Source organism: Phyllostomus discolor, chromosome 4 (genome assembly GCF_004126475.2).
Source record: "Phyllostomus discolor isolate MPI-MPIP mPhyDis1 chromosome 4, mPhyDis1.pri.v3, whole genome shotgun sequence".
Taxonomy (NCBI): domain Eukaryota; kingdom Metazoa; phylum Chordata; class Mammalia; order Chiroptera; family Phyllostomidae; genus Phyllostomus; species Phyllostomus discolor.
The window spans coordinates 36,370,568-36,383,036 of NC_040906.2; the positions used below are offsets into that span (position 1 = coordinate 36,370,568).

At 35.0% G+C, this 12,469-nt stretch overlaps 1 protein-coding gene across 1 annotated transcript in view; it reads left to right on the forward strand.

Moving 5' to 3' along the window:
* Positions 1–12,469, forward strand: part of STAT4 (signal transducer and activator of transcription 4) — a 95,897-nt gene that overhangs the window by 44,601 nt on the left and 38,827 nt on the right. The window lies entirely within an intron of this gene.

The window sequence follows — 12,469 nt, forward strand, 5'->3', positions numbered from 1 at the left end:
GATCATATTTTCCTGAATCTTATAGATGGTCTAAAATCTCTTCCTTTTCAAAAGTGACTTTAGTTTGGGGAAAGCAAGAAGTCACAGAGTGCCAAATATGGCTGTAGGTGGGCTGAGTCGCCTGGGTGATTTACTGTTTTGCAAAAAAACTCTGCATGAGATGTGATGTCATGAGCAGGCACATAATTGTGATGAAGCCGCCAATCACCAGTTGCCCATAGCTGCAGCGTTCTGAATCATCCCAACAGTTTTTTAGGAGGAATGTTCAAGCTTAATGGAAAATTTGATGCAGTTTCATTACTCTACTTGCTCATTTTGAATGCGATGGTCACACAGTACACATGCTCACTAAACAGCATCTACCTCCCCTGCAACTAGTACAGTAAAGTCATCGCTGTTCACACATGTGCATTCCAGTCCATTCTCCTTGGCTGCCAGGTTACATCGCTGTCATGCCAGCTTTTCTTGTTATATTAACAATGAATGGACTTTTTCTGGACAGATCTCAAATTAAAAATATTACTTTAAAAATGTCTTTCATGGTAAATAATTATTTCATATGCATTACTAATGTTTTCCTCAATCTAAGATTTCATTTGGCTTTATGACATCTTTTTCCATACAAAAGTACTTAAATATAGTAAAAATCCATCTTTTTGTATAGTTTCTGGGAATCCTGCCTTGGTTTAAAGTTTCCCATTAGACACATGTTCTCCAGAATTTATTCTAACCTTCAAAAAAATTTTAGTCTTTAATCCACATAAAATTCTTTGTATAGAAATCCAACTTTTTCTTCTGGATTGATAGACATTTATACCAGCAAGATTTTTTAAATAATCATTTTTCCCCACCAAACTGAAATACTATCTTTTTTTATGTTATTAAATAAAATAATTTTCTTATATGATAATTTCCCACCACTCTCTGTTATGCTCTACTATCTGGTTACATGTCAATACTATAGATTATAATGTGGACTTTGTATTATATTTATGCTTTATAAAAATACTACACTTTACCGTATATTTCAAGATCTTGTATGACAAGTCCTTCTTTCCCCACTTAGAGACAATAGCCCAGTGGTTAACTGGTTGAAAACACAGTCTGGAGTCAAACTGAATCCTGGCTTCAAGTTACTTAACATCTCTCTACATCAGTTTATCCGTAAAATCAGGGTGATAAGTATTTATCTCAAACAGTTGTTGTGAATTTAAGCAAAGCAAAACAGAACACTTTAGAAAATTTTATGACATCAAACACTAAAAAATTAATGGGCCTTTTTAATTTTCTTAACTATTGTGCAACACTTCTTCCATGGGAATGTTATCAACTCTTTCTTTTAACCCGAACCCTCCAAAGGCAACTCTTGAGAACCTAACTTCAATTTAATTAAATATATGTGTTTATTTTGGGAAAATTTATATTTTTATGATATTAAATCCCATACCCTAGAAGTCTATATTATGTTTATTCTATGTTATTTTTTTAAGTTTTCTCCCTCAAATTTTGTTTAAAGTCTTTATACAATCTTAGCTTAATTCTTGTAAGTCTTTTACCTCTTTTGTTAAATTTATTCCCAAGTTTAAAAATTCTTTTCCCTATTATTTTAAATGCAACATTTCCCCCATTTCCAGTTCTAGATGGCTTTTGCCAGTGTAGACAAAAAGCATGTTATCTTGTTTAATTATTCCAGAATTATTTTATTAGAATCTCTTCTTTTTTTCTAGATACACAATTATATCATCAAGAGATATGTGTATACCTTCTTTACCAATATTTACAATTTGCATTTCATTTTCTTGTCTTGTCTAAACACTCTTTAATTATGAGGGTGTGTCCTTATTCTCAGGAGAATAAGGGTACCCAAAGGACCTTACCAGACATAAGCAAAGGACACCAAATCACTCATCATTAGTAGAAAATGTGTCAAACTATACAGGAAGCAGGAGACTCAGAGTATCATCACCATTGGAGAGACAATCCTCACAGTTCAAGTCTCCCCAAGGTGGCCTCACTACCAATGATGCTGGTCAACCAGGGCCTTTGAGAAACAAGGTTGCCATCTCCAGGATTATTTCAAACCTTTCTGTCTTCTTTTAACTAATCTCAAGAGTCTAGTTTCTTATCCCCTGGTACTAGGGACAAGTGACTAATAAAACCTCTAGAAGGATTTAATGATAGAGGTCTTTGCCACCACAGAGATTGAGTAATATGTTTTTTCTATTTTTCTCTCAGTTACAAGAGGATTATTTCAGTTTATTCATCCTCTTATTTGATCATCCTTCAGAAATTAGTGATGTTCCTATCAGGTGACAGCTACTTCAAAATTAGGCTTGAAGAAGACCAATCTCTGCTTATGAAGGACAGAGAGTCTAGACAGGAAATCAGACATAGAAATAAATTATGGAAATGCTATGTGAAAAATTTTACAGCACAAGAGGGTATGAAGAAGTGTTCAGGTTCTGGGATTTTACTCTGCTTTCAAGTTAACAAGTGAACTTGTTATCGTTTTGTGCATGCTAGGAACTGACATGAGGCTCCTAGACCAGAGACAAAGACTTTATTATTCACAGCAAAAGCAGTAGTCAAAGCTTCATGCTCATTGGCATTTGTTCCTCATTTCTCTGAAGTCCTAAAGGGGTGACACAGTGGGTCCATCATGGTTGTCTGCACACTCAGTGGGTTGTGTGACAGAAGATGAACACTGAACTTGAGGAATTCACTACTTTTATAGCTGGGGGAAGCAAGCCTGCTCTTGGCTGAGGGGAGGCATTGTCTTGTCACTTAAGGTTGCTTGCTACAAATACAACCCTGAACAATGGTCAGGAACTTGCATTCTTGGCATGCCCAGCAAGATCATGAGGGACACCCAGGGTCCATGGGAAATCGCCTCTACCAACAGCAAATATAACTACCAGAGGTACTAAAACCTAAGTGGTCCTAAGAAAAGTGATTTAATAATTTTGTAATTAAACACAGTCATTTCTGTTTGGTTTAACTGCTGCAGCTATCTTGAGGTTCCACAAAGAATGGTTTGTCCTTGAACAGACTTATCATTTCCAGGTAAAATAAAGTTAAATGCAATTGTGGCTCAAGTGGTCTGGTTAGATAGAGAAAGAATGCATTAAAAAAAAAACAGTAACATTTGGAAAGGTCATAGCTTGTAGAATGAGACACCTGGACTTGAAGAGTTCCTTCGTAACTTCCCCATTCTATGATTTTTTCACCAATGACCCTACCACTGGGCTTCCTAATATGTACCTTTCGGGCTCTTGTCAGTGTTAAGAACAAAGCTTATAAAGCACCCTGCACATCATAGATGTTCCATAAATGGCAGGTTCTGTTATTGTTTTGTTCAAACACATAAATGATAAGTAGAGTTTGTTAGAATCTACTTTGTTCTCTTCCTGTCACTTTGAATTAAGCAATTCATTTATCTCTTAATTACAAGGCTGTGAATTCCCCAAAAGCATTGAATTTTCATCATCATAATTATCTAACGAGGCTCCAGCACTGTTTTTTTCTCTTTTCACCTGAACTACAACTGTTTAAAACCAACATCTTTTACAAAAACCCCTACTTGAATCAAGCAAAGAGAAAGTCCTAATATAGAGTATTTATGTTTAATTTATCACAGCTTGTTTAGTTTTAACCATAAAAGTAACACATCTTTAGTGATTTTTAAAATGCTAACAATACCGAAGAATGGAGGTAAAAGTGTAAATCCCCATCCCACCAATCCCATTTCCCCAAGGATGATCATTTATGAGATTTTGACACATCACCTCCCAGGTTTTTTCTCTATGCATACAAAGTACAGTGTTGATTATTTCCCCCCCAAAGGTTATATGAATTATGCTCAGGTGAAAGCACTGTATTATTATTTCTAATTACTAGCTTCTGTGTGTTAATTTTTTATTCAAAGCAGCTTTTAGTGTATGTGGGTGCACCTATGAGAGTTAGTCCTAAAGAAATGCCAGGAAAGTCCCTATTGTCTAATGTTTTGAAAACCCTAATGCACAGTCTTCTTTCTTCTGGAGTTTCTTTTCTATTCACATAAATATATTTCCTGGAACACAACTCAGTCTTCATTGGCTTTATAATTAGTTCTGGTCATTTCTGTGAAACTAATAGGAAGCTTCTTATCTCCTGTTATTATTGATTTACCATTTCTAAGATTTAAATTCTAACATCCCCATGAGGCAACATAGAAAACTCCTTATATTTATATACAGGGCTTTACAAGTTACAAAGCTCTTTCTCAATTGTGTGGCATGCCCCTCATAATAACTCTATGATGAATGACAAGTATTATTTTTCCAAGTAACTGACAGGGCAATAAAGTAATGAAGGTGAAGAAGTGACTTGCCTAAGATCATGCAGGGACAGCCTCAGGCCCAAGTCCCTTGACTTTACATAACAAGTGATTCGCAGAGCGATTGTCCAAGATGAGTTAAATGTTCACAGACAGAGAACATGCGTGGCTCAGGAAACGTTCTCAGAATTTGTAGAAGACATACTTGATGCTTTTAAGAACTACTTTCTTTTAATTTAAAAAATTACTTAAGAGAAGCTATATATACCTGTAGCTAATTTTTTAGCTAGTTTGTTTTAAGGAACTATTAGGAACTATATTAGGAACATAAATAGGGCATTAATCATTTTTATCAAGAAAACCTTTGTGGTGATGAGAGAATTTAATGCTAAGTGAACAAGAAAGGCATGTAATTCTATTCATTTGAGTTTGTTCGTTCCTGGCAAAAGGAATAGCATGAGGATGTGTCAGAACTGTGACTTCAGTAAGACAATTTTTATTTATTTATTTATTTATTAAATATTTTATTTATTTATTTTTAGAGAGGCAAGGGAGGGAGATAGAGAGAGAGAAATATCAATGTGTGGTTGCTGGGGGTCATGGCCTGAAACCCAGGCATGTGCCCTGACTGGGAATCAAACCTGCGACACTTTGGTTCGCAGCCTGCACTCAATCCACTGAGCTACACCAGCCAGGGCTAGTAAGACAATTTTTAAAAATAGGCTTGATTTTTCACTTCTGGCCAAGATGGAGGCATAGGTAGATATACTTTGCTTCCTCAGACAACGATAAGAAGGACAGCAACAAATTTAAAAACAAAACAACCATAACTGACAGAAAATCAAACTGTATGTAAGTCTGACAACCAAGGAGTTGAAGAAGAAACATTCATCCAGACTGATAAGAGGGGCAGAGAGGACACATGGCAAGGCGGTGGACCAGGCAGTCCCACATTTGTGTGCAACTAAGTGGGGAGGAACAACTGAGGAGCGAGACAGACCACCTTACAGGCAATAAGAGGCTGGAAAAGAAGTGTTCCAAGTCATGAAAGGCAAGGATCTACATCAAAGATTACTGTCCAGCAAAGCTATCATTTAGAAGGGAAGGGCAGATAAAATGCTTCTCAAACAAGGTAAAGTTGAAGGATTCATCATCACCACACCCTTATTATATGAAATGTTAAAGGGACTTATCTAAGAAAAAGAAGATCAAAACTATGAACAGTAAAATTACAACAAACTCACAGCTTTCAACAACTGAATCTAAAAAAATTAAAGCAAACTAAGCAAACAACTGGAAAGGAAAAGAATCACAGAAGTGGAGATCACATGGGGGTTATCAGTGGGGAGGAGGAAAGGCGATGACAGGGGAAAAGGTACAGGGAACAAGAAGCATAATTAGTAGGTACAAAATAGACAAGGGGAGGTTAAGAATGGTATGGGAAGTGGAGAAGCCAAAGACCTATATGTACAACCCACAGATGTGAACTAGAGGGGTGGGGGATGATGGTGAGAGGGGGCATGTAGTGCAGAGAAGGATAGGGGTGAAAAAAAAGTGGGACAGCTGAAATAGCATAATCAATAAAATATACTTAAAGAATAAAAATAAGCTTGATTTTTTTAGAGCATTCTCAGGTTTACAGAAAAATTGAGTGGAAAGTACAGAGAGTTCTTACATACTCCCTTAGCCTCTCCCCTCCCCTGCCAGAGTTTCCCCTACTATTAACATCTTACATTAGGGTGTAAGTGAACTGATGAGCCAAAAATACATTATTAAATAAAATTGGTAGTTTACATTAAAGTTCACTCTTTGTGTTAATGCAGTTCTGTGGGTTTTAGCCAATGTGTACTGTCATATACCCACCATTACAGTATCATACAGAGTATTTTCATTGCCCTAAAAATCCCCTGTGCTCCACTATTTATCTCTCCATCTCCCTGCAAACCCCTGGCAACTACTGTTTTTTTTACTGTCTCCATAGTCTTGTCTTACAATATGTAGCCTTTGCAAATTGGCTTCTTTCACTTAGCAATATCCTTTGTATTTTTCTCCATGTCTTCGTGTAGCTCGATAACTTATTTCTTTTTATCACTATTCCATCCTGTAGATAGTCCATCCTGTAAATATTCCATCTTGTTTATGTATTCACCTATTGAAGGACATCTTGGTGGCTTCCAAGTTTTAATAATTATGAATAAAGCTTCTATAAACTTTTGTGAGCTGGTTTTTGTGTGGACACAAGTTTTTAATTTATTTGGTTAAGTTCCTAGGAAAGTGGCTGCTGGATTGTATGATGAGAATAGTTTTAGCTTTCTAAGAAACTGCTAAACTATCTTCCACAGTGCGTGTACCATGAAAGTTCCTATTGCTTTGCATCCTTGTCAGCATTGGGAGCTGTCAATGTTTCAGATTTTAGCCTTTCTAATGAATATGTAGTGGTATCTCATTGTTGATTTAATTATTATGAAAGATAATTGCTCTTTACATCTATTAGGCTGACCATTCTATACCTAAATCTGCCTAAGACAACTAGATACACTTGCTGATGTAATGTGTTTTTTTTTTATTTCACTTATGATTCTAGTGAGGAAACATTGGGTAGAAAAAAGAACCATTAAGAAAAAATTGTGTGTTCAGAACAAAGAGAAGGAAATAATAAGAGGCTGAAACTGAGACTATGTTGTCATGTAGAAACTGGCCAGTACATCTGACACTGGTAAGGGGAAAGGATACAAATAATGTAAAGGATACATTATTTAATGGCAGTGTTTGGGGTAATAAAAGGGGAGAGAGCTAGTAGCTGGCAAACAGAACTGTGCAGGAGATTATAGATTACCAGTAAAAACATGAAACATTTTACTATGTAATTGGAGACAACTGCTTCATATTCCAGAGACACTGTAAAAGAAGAAATATCAACATTTGAGTGCAGTATGGCTGCAGGTTATTTTAAAATGAAAAATCCAAAATGTCTAAAACAGAGGTTAGGAAAGAGCTGGTATATAGCAGGGGCAGGGAGTGCACTGACCACATCCCCTTGGGCCTCATCGTTTTAATCAGGTGGACTTATAACTGCCAGCATCTGCATCTTTTTTGCTTCAGGGCTAATGATGACAAGAGCTGTAAAAATACTCCACTTCCCAAAGCCCTTGGATAGCTAAATCTAAATCACATGTCTACACTGGTTACCAGAGTGGCTTGGTAATACACCCTTTACTGCCTGCCTTCTCTTCCTTGACTCACTTACCCACTCCCGTAACTGTGTCTTTTTGGAGGTCAACTCCCAGTCATACTTCTTCACTAGAATCCTTGTCTCAGGGTTAGCTCCTGGAGGAACCCATGCTCAGAATAGTTGTTGGTTACATGTTTCTTCGGACTCCCACAGCCTCCTTTGTTACATTTGCTGCTCTCTTTCAAGGCCCTGCTGAAACCTCTTCATTTGTTTGTCCTGGGACCCATTACTCTCCTCTTACAGTTGCTAAGTCATTGCAGCCAGAGAACAACATCTGGTAAATCTTTCACAATGCAGAAGAAATTAATTAAATGTAGTGTTAAGTCTCCCTCATGTGTTTGCATTTTAGAGGATCCTTGGAAAAAGAACTCAAAAGAGTAACTGTCTAGTTGTGAAAATTCAGATTCTGTGCCACCTGAATGGAGATTATTTTAAGCAAGCTTTCTCATGTCCTTTACCTCTGACTGGTACTCCTACGATCACTTGGGAGGACAAAAGCATCACTCAGGAGAAAAAAAGCAGATGAACTAGTCACTCTTTAGTGACAAGTCAAATTTAGAATTTAGTTGAAAGGGGAATTTAAATTAGAAAAGGAATTTTAAGGAAAGCCAAGGAATTTAGCATAAAGCAGCAAAAAGATTAAAACAGTATATTCTTTGATTCTAAGACTTTTCCCCCCACATTTTAACGTCTCTGAAATCAAATTGCATCTTATACTCAATAGCATCTCTTTGCATCATATACTCAATAGCATTCCATTGTCAGATGGCAAACACAATGTTACTGTCATTGCCTGTGATGTGAAATTGGGTCATAGCTATTCATGTTGTTGTCACTTCACTTGAATTATGCACACTGTCGGTACTGCACTTGTCGAGTCTAATTGCTGTTTAAAGTGTCATCAATATAACACTATGATTGAAAGAAATAGTTATCATGTGTGCAGAATGGAATGGAAACAAATCAGCAGGGTATAAATTTGATATTAAGAAAATTATTTGTCACTAAATGGATAATCTTAAATTCCCTATTATCTTCTAAAGCAACAATAAAGTGCTTTACAGGATGTAAGAAGGAAGAAAGATGCCGACCAGAAGTTATATTACCTTTCATTACTGAGATTCATGCAAAAGGAATGCCTATCATACACAAAGCAACAGTGGCAAGAGAAATTGCCAAATTCCTCACAATAGATGAATGAAATCTCAGAACAATGGAAAGCTGGAGTAAACAAATTTTGTACTGTGCAGGATTATCATTAAGATGAACAATATCCATTTACCAGAAACTTCCTGCTGATTTTGAACAGACTGCACTTAACTTCCAACGTGATACCATTGAAAATTACTAAAATATGTATTTAATCAAACAAGCATTACAGGGGGCAGGGGGGTGAGGTTGGTTTTCTCTGACAAGATTTAAGATTATACTGTCAATGCAAAAGGATCTTTAAAGGGATCACAGGTATGCGTTTGGGTAATCTTATGCCTAACTGCCAATTTCTGGTTACCACCCCATTGAATTTAAAGTGTAAACAATGTCTAAGAATAAGAACTTCTTGGTTATTGGGAATGAACCAAAATATTATGAATGATGGTTAGGCTGACAGAGGACTGGTTAGAAGTGTCCTGGAATAGATATCTGAGAATCTATGATATAATCTAGTTCTCAGTGATTTTTATAGACATGTATCTGAATAGTTAAATAACAATTTCACCTGAAAGTGTAGTGGGGTGACTGTTAATCATTATGGCATGATTAGGTTACTACAACCCCTCAATGCTTTAGACAACAAACCATTAAGGACAATTTGCAGAAAGAATGTGAGTCTGGTTTTTGTCTAAAAACTTTCTATTGAGAACTTTTGGTAAGATCAAGAAAGTAGGCAGGGGAGAGCAATGGGGGGGAAATGGGGACAACTGTAATTGAACAATAATTAAAAAAAGAAAACAGGAAAAAAGGGAAGAAAATCCTATCATCAAAACTTACAAAACGGAGACAGTAGTTGTGTACACTTTAAATAAATGTTACCTCATCAACATTCTTGATAACTCAGAAGACGTTATTTTATTTAAAAAGTATAGATGCTAATAATTTAAATTTAGAGAAGTTGAATTCTAACATGTATGTGAAGAAGTTTTAGGGATACATTAACCAATTTATTTCATGTATATTCACCCTCTTATATGCACAATATTGATAAGTGATTTTAAATGTCTATATGTTTAGATAAACCAAAATAATTCTTCAACCTTTCAGTTATGGGATGATACTCGAACCAACTGAGCCACACTGGCCAGGGCAAAAATAATTCCTTCAATAAGCATAAAATAAAATTCTAAGTGATAAAAAATAATGTCATAGTTTACATTTTCTCCCCAAGGCAAAAAGAGATATAGGTCAGTTCATAGCAATGAAAGATTTGACTCATTAGTAATATATAACAAGTCTGAATGTTTTTGACAGAACTACAAAGAGAAAATTCACAAAATAAATTTTAACATAGCTCTTTCAATAATTGATACAATTAATATGGCAAAAATTATTAAGGATTGAGAACTTTAAACAACAGAATTAACAAACTTGAGTTAATGAACCTGTATAAGACATTTGACCTAACAACTGCCAAATTCACATTCTTTACAAGTTCATGTGAAACATCTATTTATAAAAGGCCCATATGCTGGGCCATAAAGCAAATCTCAATAAATTTTAAGTGACTGAAGTCATTTGGAATACCAATTCTGATTAGAATTTTTAAATCTATAAAAAAATCAGTTTAAGAAAAAGATTAATAGAAAATCCCTATGTTTGGGGATTAACCAATACATTTCTTTTTTATGCAATAATCCATTAAAAGTTTTTATTTTTTCTATTACTATTTATCCCCCCATACCCTCTTCTACTGCCACCCACTCCCTCCCCACCTGAATCACCATATTGTTGTCTGTATTCATGAGTTCTTTCTCTCTTTTTTCTTTTTTTGCTTGATCCCTCTGTCCCCACAGCCCAAACCACCAATACATTTTTAAATAAGTCTTTAGGACTAGGGTGGAATACTGATGGAAACTAGATGATTGAAAAGGAAGAAAAATTTATCAGTATTTATAAAATCATATATATATATAATGATTTCTAGATGCAAAAAATCCAAAAGAATCTACAAATAAATTTTAGAATTATAAAATATATTATAAATACATTATTGAATTAATAAGAGCTTAGAAAAGTTGCTAAATACAAAATCAGTATGTAAAAGTCAAATATATCTCTACACACCAGCAAAAACAAGAAAGATGCCATTTACTTCATTATTAAAACTACAAACTACACAGAAATAAACCTGTCAAAATGTGTAAGATCTCTGTTGAAAATTACAATGCTTCATAGAGAAACATTAAAGAAAACATAAAAATGAATTAGAACACAGTTATAAAGATGCCAACTCCCCTAAATGTATCTAAAAATTTATTACCATTCAAATTTTCAACATAATTGTGAGTGTGTATATATAGCTTGACAAGCTGATTCTAAAATTCATATGCAAATGCAAACAAAACTTATTCTACTTGACATCAAACCTATTATAAAGAACTAGTAAGTAAGACAGTTTGCTAATAGAGAAGAGATAGCCAGAACCATAAGATGAAATGGGTTTCAGTGCAAACCCATCCATATGTAGACACTTGATTTATAACAGAGTTGGTCTAGCAGAGTGGTGGTGAAAGAACAGAATGTTCAACAAGTATTGTTGGAACTGAGTATCCATCTAGAAAAAAGTGAAGGGGACCTCTCATTATTAACAATCTCCCAGGGAATTAAAATTAAAGGCAAATCTATAAAGGCTTAAAAAGATAATGTAGGGGAAAAAAACCTCCATGACTGCAGGTTAGAGGAAGATTCCTTAAATCATGAAAAGCACTATCCATAAAGGGATGAATTTGACTTCATTAAAATTAAAAAGTTCTATTCATTGACCCTGTGAGACAGTGAAAAGATAAGCTACAGAGTAGAAGATATGTGTAATACACTATCATAACAGAAAACGGTAATTTCTCTTCCTTCCCTCCTTCTACCAACACTTACTTAGGAATGTTTTTTGGTTTTGACTTTTGTTATGTTGTTGCTCTTTTCTTTGTGAGGTGTATATATTAACTAGTGAAAGGTGACCATAAGTACATCTTTGATTCTTATAAAAGTAAAAAAGTGCTAATTTGGTTTTGAATCCATAGTGATCAACTTTTTCTAAGATGTTTTTGTCTCAAATCATTTAAGTGAGGGACTAAGTTAGGAAAAATGCAAGTGAAAAGATAGCCTGGATGAAAACCATGGTGATTCTTTGTTTAACCTTACAAGACACGGGGAGCAACTGAATCTGAAAGGAAAGGTAGAAGTTTAAGTAGGGAAGAAAAATGACAAAGTGTACACAATAGAGCTGAGAAATGTTGAAAGATAGGATCTAAATGATTAACAAAAAAAACTGTTAACAGAAAAACAAAGACCAGATGGTGATTCTTGGAAGGTATATGGAAAAAAATTAGTGAATGTGAAAATTAACTACAGGAACCAATTCTAACTAGAATGAATCTGAAATTCTCAGCATACAGAAATAAGAAATTTGGTGTCCTTGCTTACAAGTAGGATTATTTTAATTTATTTACCTAATGAGCTTCTGTCAATTCATGTTTCCCCCTCTTTGGGAGTTTTCTGATTTAAGGGGGATGTGGAGAAGAGTTTTGAAGGTCATAGAATATGGAAGAGCAGAAACTCAGCTACTTGTTGTTTACTATAGTTTCACAAATGGAAGTGCTAATTAGCATGCATCCTCTAGTAAAATTGTGACAGCAGCCAAAGCCACAAAAATGTTCACAACCAATAACCTCTTTTCTTTTCTAGGAAAACTTTTTGGTTTACTAGTCTGT